A 6,528-nucleotide genomic window follows, 5' to 3' on the forward strand; every position below is an offset into this window, starting at 1 on the left:
AGAAGCCTAAGACTGGTCCTGTGCAGCCCTCACCTGTGCAAATATCATTCCTGCAGCACTCACCTGTACAGTTCTCACCAGTGCAACTCTCACTCCTGTACAACTGTCACCTGTTCAGCACTCATCTACACAATTCTCCCCTGTGTATATCTCACCTGTGCAATTCTCACCAGTGCAGCCCTCACCTGTACAGTTCTCACCAGTGCAACTCTCACTCCTGCAGCACTCACCTGTACAACTGTCACCTGTGCAGCACTCATCTACACAATTCTCCCCTGTGCAACTCTCACCTGTGCAACTCTCACCTGTGCAATTCTCACCAGTGCAACTCTCACTCCTGCAGCACTCACCTGTACAACTGTCACCTGTGCAGCACTCATCTACACAATTCTCCCCTGTGCAACTCTCACCTGTGCAACTCTCACCTGTGCAATTCTCACCAGTGCAACTCTCACTCCTGCAGCACTCACCTGTACAACTGTCACCTGTGCAGCACTCATCTACACAATTCTCCCCTGTGCAACTCTCACCTGTGCAACTCTCACCTGTGCAATTCTCACCAGTGCAACTCTCACTCCTGCAGCACTCACCTGTACAACTGTCACCTGTGCAGCACTCATCTATACAATTCTCCCCTGTGCATATCTCACCTGTGCAATTCTCACCTGTGCAATTCTCACCAGTGCAATTCTCACCTGTGCAATTCTCACCAGTGCAACTCTCACTCCTGCAGCACTCACCTGTACAACTGTCACCTGTGCAGCATTCATCTACACAATTCTCCCCTGTGCATATCTCACCTGTGCAATTCTCACCTGTGCAATTCTCACCAGTGCAATTCTCACCTGTGCAATTCTCACCAGTGCAACTCTCACTCCTGCAGCACTCACCTGTACAACTGTCACCTGTGCAGCACTCATCTATACAATTCTCCCCTGTGCAACTCTCACCTGTGCAGCTCTCCCCTGTGCAATTCTCACCTAGATTCTGCCGGTCATTTGTTCAGGGGACGACCCTGCTACTTCCTCACTGCTTAAGGTACAAAATGACCTCCTTCTCCACAGCCCAAAGAGTTGTGTGACTGCACTGGAGGAGACTTTAGACACCTCAAAATACAAGCTTGAATGAGGGAACTGGGACCCAGAGAAGGGTGGAGATGTGTTCCCTTAGAGTAGCCTCCCTCTTTAATTAAATTACTACTGAACCTATTTAATCATTGATTGGATGTTGTCTCCAATGGGGACCTATTAAAGACCTTAGTTTAAAAGGCCCGGGTCTCCACTGCATCCAGGGCCATCTCCAGTCAATCTGTGTGGCCACTGGACCCAGATGCTCTGGAGGAGAAGGTCGGGTGGGTGGCTTTGCCCACACCCGCCCCCTTCAGTCTGATTCACTTGCATGTCACGGCATCACATCCCGATGCAATGGTCCTCTTCAAGAACAAAGGACCAGCAATAACAAACTCTGAGCCTTTGGGCGGGACCAGAGACAGGGGAGCCATGACGTGTCTGGGGGATATCTTCCTCTACAGTGAGGTAGAACTGGAACCCGAGCCCTGATCCTGGGGGGGAGGGCTGATTGCCACGGGAAGCCTGTCCAAGGACAGAAGTGCAAAGTAGCAATCATGAGCTGAATGGAAAATCTCTTTTACAAGGAAGTCAGGGCTATCTTAAGCGTCCTTGTCTCCCGAAGGCTCCTGGGGAAGCATCTAGTCTTGACAGATGAGGAAAGTGAGACCCAGAAAGATTAGGTTACTTGCTCTAGATGGCGGAGGTTGTAAGCAGCAGTGTCGGCCTATGGACCCCAGCCAGAGCTTCTCTTTCCAAAGCCAGCATCCTTCCTTGGCTTTTGCAGAGGGCCCAGACCTTAGGCTTTGGAGGACTGGGTCCAATCAAATGCTAAGGGGGATAAAGGGGCCAGGAGGAAGACAAGAGGAGATACCCCTGAGCAAGTTCAGTAAAGGGGTACAGAAGTTTTAAGACCTCCCCTCTGGAAGATTTTCCAAGGAAAAAGAGGAAGAAATGGGGGTGGGTGGGCAGCTTTTTAGCCCAAAAAGTTAGGCTGAGAGTCTCCACCGGTCCATATCTGCAGTGTGTCCACCAAGCAGTGAATAAAGCTCCCAAATACTTGTATTATTGAGCGCCCAAGGGAACCCGACCCCTGCGAGGAGCTAGGTGAGGACGAGGAGGGACGGACAGAGTTAACAAATGCCCATTCTGGGAGCCCCGTGCATCACCACGGGCACGAGGAGTTGGTAATTACTGTTTATAGGACAACGACTGGAGAGTATCTGTTAGTCCAAGTTAGGAGACGCTCTAAAGAAAATCAATTCCAACTTGTCTTTCAAGGGTTTTTAAAAGCTGGAGATGGATGGAGCGATTTATTTATTCGGTTCCTTTTTTGAGCCCCCGCTGGGCACTGAGAATTTTATGTGAAGCCAATTAGCATAAAGGACCAAGGAGCCTTCCCACTTGTAGGGTCAGACTGAGTAAGATCCAAAAGCGTTGCTTCTGCTGGGCCTGAGCAAAGTGTAGAACTAATGAGGCAGGGTCACCGGTTCAATCCCCATAAAGACCACTTAGTTTTGTAAAGGAAAACACACACACACACACACACACACACACACACACACACACACACACACTCCTCCACTTTCCAGCCACAAATTTTGCTCTTAACACAAAGCAGTCTCTCATGAACAGGAATCCCCAGAGGAGAAAACTCTTCCCAAGAGCCGGAAGCATGAGAAACATGGCTAGTCCCCCTATTGATGAGGGAAGAGAAGTGCCATCCCTCTGGGTGCCTGGAGGACAGAGCTGATGCGGGTGGCCATTGTGGATCTGAAGATTTTAGTTTTATGAAAGGGGAAATTGTGTTTTACGTGGGAAGGGGCTGCGCTGGGAGGCATGTAACGAGTCCTCTCCTTGAGAGAGGTAAACAAGAAAATCCTGCAATCACTTGTTGGAATATTGTTCTGCTATTAGTGGGGCAATATGATGTCCCAGGTCCCTTTCAGCCCTGAGAGTCTAGGATTCCCCAGCTCTTCTGCCGGCCCGAATTAATGAGAGGAGGATGCGGCAATGTAGCCAGCATCTCCAAAGGGAGAGACGAGCTGCTTGAAAGACCAAGGACACGGTCACGAGAATTCCACACCCCAGAGGAAGGCTCATGGGAAAATGCCAGTCAAAGCCAACCTTGGGGAAAACTAAAAGAAATTCAATGGGCCCCAGTGCCCCCCCCAACAGAGTGCTCAGTGTCCCCTTCTGCTCTACTGCTCTTCCCTCCCAGGTTTCCAAGGTGCTTTAGACTTGCTCCTGAGTCAGAATTCCACTTTGCCCGGCAGCTCCCCACAGCCCCGATTATGTTAGCAAACGCTCATCTCCTGCCCACTCCCTTAGGTCCCTGCACTCTGCTGAGGTGATCCTAAGTCGTGATCACCAGTAACAACATTACACACTTTCCCAGGGCACTTTGCGGGTTACAAAGCACTTCAGACACATCGCCTCATGGAGTCTTCTATGCAAGATGTTGTGGACAGGATTTGTTTGGTTATCCCCCTTTCACAGATGAGGACACTGAAGCGAATTAATCTGTGACCAAACCAGGGCTTGGGCTCCAAACCCAGCTCTCTGGAAGATGATTATTCATACCCTCTCCACTCCCCTTAACCGATTTGCATTTTATGGGATGTTGAGATTACAACCATTCCTTCCCTAATAAGACTTTTAGAGGCCGTAGCAGGTGAGTTGTGCCTTCTGGTGCCCCTCAGATTCATAAATGTGATTTTACAATCATTTATTAAATGCCTCCTATGGGCCACGACCTGAGTTTAACATTCAAATCACCTGCCGAGACACTCAGGCCCCTGATTCCGGTCGAACGGATCTTGACCCAGCTCAGGAAGGACCAGGAAGAAGTTAGCCAGCAAACCCCCATCACTTGGCTGATGCGGCTCCTTCCCAGAGAAATGTTCGCATTTTCGGTCTTTGACAAGAGAGCCCGTAGAAGGGGTGGGGGTTGAATTTTGTTATACATTTGTGTTTGTAAGGGAATTGGGAAAGGACAAAGTTTCATCTCCTAGTGAACAAAAATATCTGAACTTAATAATTACTTGGAACCCAATTAATATGAGAAAGGCTGCCCTGACTCTCCAAGGACAGCCATTTAATCTACTGTACAGGTGGATCGTACCTGCCAACGCATAGCATGATTAGCAAACGCCAGGAGGGGCTTCTCAATGGCACCTTGAGGGGTTTCAAGGAAAAAAAAAAACAATTGGACTCCAGGATGATGTGATTGTCCAAGTGGGCCCAAAGCCCAAGCTCACAAGACGTATTTGTGTTTCCACGGACACTTTTATACAACAGTTCAGTCCTTCTCTGCAGAACACCGAGCTGGAAAGAAATGAGATTTTTTTTTCTAGCCAAAAAAAAATTTTAGTGATAAAATTAAACCTCAATCCACATGTGTTCTTTAGTGTAAAATGAGCTTTTCCAGGTAGAATTATTGGCTGGCTATACTATGTATTGTTCTGGAGTATGTTTTTATACCCTGACGTAGCTTCTATCTTTCCCATCCATTTTGGTGTTCCATGATTCCCATCAGTATCCCTCTTAGTTCTCCAAAGAAAATTTATCCCAAACCATGCACAGGGGGTTCTTGAACATTTCAGGAAGCCAACAGGCTGCTCGAGCCTCTTATGGAGGCTTTCTATAAGGGACCACCTCCTTTCCACGTTAGAAAGCCAGCGTCAATAACATGTTCCATCAGTCTGTGTAGACTACCCCATTCCTACATTCCTCAGAGATTTGGGCATTTTGATCCCTCAGAGAAGGTCCTATACCTTGAGTTGGAGCCCTAAAGAATCACTAGGAAGATACAGGGATTAAAAATCTAGATTTTTGTACCATCAAAACACAGAAAACCATTGAAAATAACTGACATCTTCCCAAATTTTACCTCTTTTGAAGTTCTGGGCAAGGCTTATTTTCATCCAAGAAGAAATGTTCATGGCCTAATTCAAGGAGTTTCCAGTCTAGTCATATGTCTTATCACGAGCAATTCATGTATTTCATGTTCTTCATTTTTCAAGTGTGGATAGCTCCACCATTTTCTTTTGCATTGCTATAAATTTCACCGAGAAGACTCCAAATGTGATTTCTTTTTTTAATGTAGTAAATGAAAATCAATCACTCTAAATCCACTGGCAGCTCTGGTTCATTTCATGCCTATTTGTTGTCACTTCAGTCTCATCAACAAATGAACGCAAGATGACGGGACATCATGGTGGATTTCCCATCAATCTCTCCAGGCCGTTCTCTTCTCAACTAATTTTCCCTTTCACGAGGCAATGCTGTTCATAGTCTTTCGTCATCCTTTACCAGAAGATTTTGGAAGAAAACATTTGCTGAGCTCAACAACTCATTTTTTCCACTTCTAGACACGATTCTAATCCAAAGGTTTTCAATGGGGTTTAAATCACATGAGCTTCTAGGCCACTGAAGCACATTTATCTCCATCTCTTGGATCAACATCTTAAGATTTCAAGAGATGGGAATTTTCATTTTGCGGTTCGATGCAAGGTTGTGTTTCCTTATCCCATCCCCAAGGGGAGAGTCGCTTTGTCTCAGTTTCCTCGTCTATGAAATAGCCTCTTTCTCCCAGGAATGCTGTGAGGATCCAGTGAGATGGTGTGTATAAAGCCCTTTGTGAGCCTCTTTACCAATGCAGCCTGTGACAAGACACAAGATGAAGTCTTTGCCGCAAATATAGGAAGGATTCTTATTCTTTCAGGGTTATGTTCCCACTCATCTCTAGAAGAGGCCAGACTTTAGAAAAGGAACATTTATAGGCAAGGCCAAAGTCTGTGTCAACCCAGAATTCACATTCCCATAGTCCTTCAAGCTCTTTTTAAACTCTGTCTAACCTGAGCCTCACAATGCTCCAGACCAGGGTAACTGTTATCCCCATTTTACAGATGAGCACATGTGTGACTTACCTAGGGTTCCCCGGCTAAAAATAACTATATAATTATAAGTAATAAGAATAAATATATAACAATAAGTATCTAAGGCAGGATTTGAATCCAGCTCTTCCTGGTACTCTGTCTACTCTGCCAGTCAGTCAATCAGCCAACAAGCATTCATTAAATGCAGATACTAAGCACGAGACATACAAAGAAGGGCAAAAACATCTCTGCCTTCGACCAGCTCACAGGCAAATGGGGAAGACAAGGCGTAAGTGGCCGTGTGCATGCACAGAGAGTAAATGGAAGGTTATTTGAGGAGTGTGCTGCTAAATGGTTTAATAACCGACTCTCTGGCTGGCAAGATGTACGCCGGGCACACTTTTAGGCTCATTCTCCTATTGCCGTTTTCTCTTAAGCCCTGATTTGAAGCTTTTGCTGATTTGTGAGTATGTACATGCTCTGAAAATTTACCAATCAGCTCTGAACATTTACCTATCAGCTCTGGGATGGCCAACAAGAAATGGCTGCAGCTGGCAGTCTATAAGAGGGAAGACACTGAA

This window comes from Sminthopsis crassicaudata, chromosome 2 (genome assembly GCF_048593235.1).
Source record: "Sminthopsis crassicaudata isolate SCR6 chromosome 2, ASM4859323v1, whole genome shotgun sequence".
Taxonomy (NCBI): Eukaryota; Metazoa; Chordata; class Mammalia; order Dasyuromorphia; family Dasyuridae; genus Sminthopsis; species Sminthopsis crassicaudata.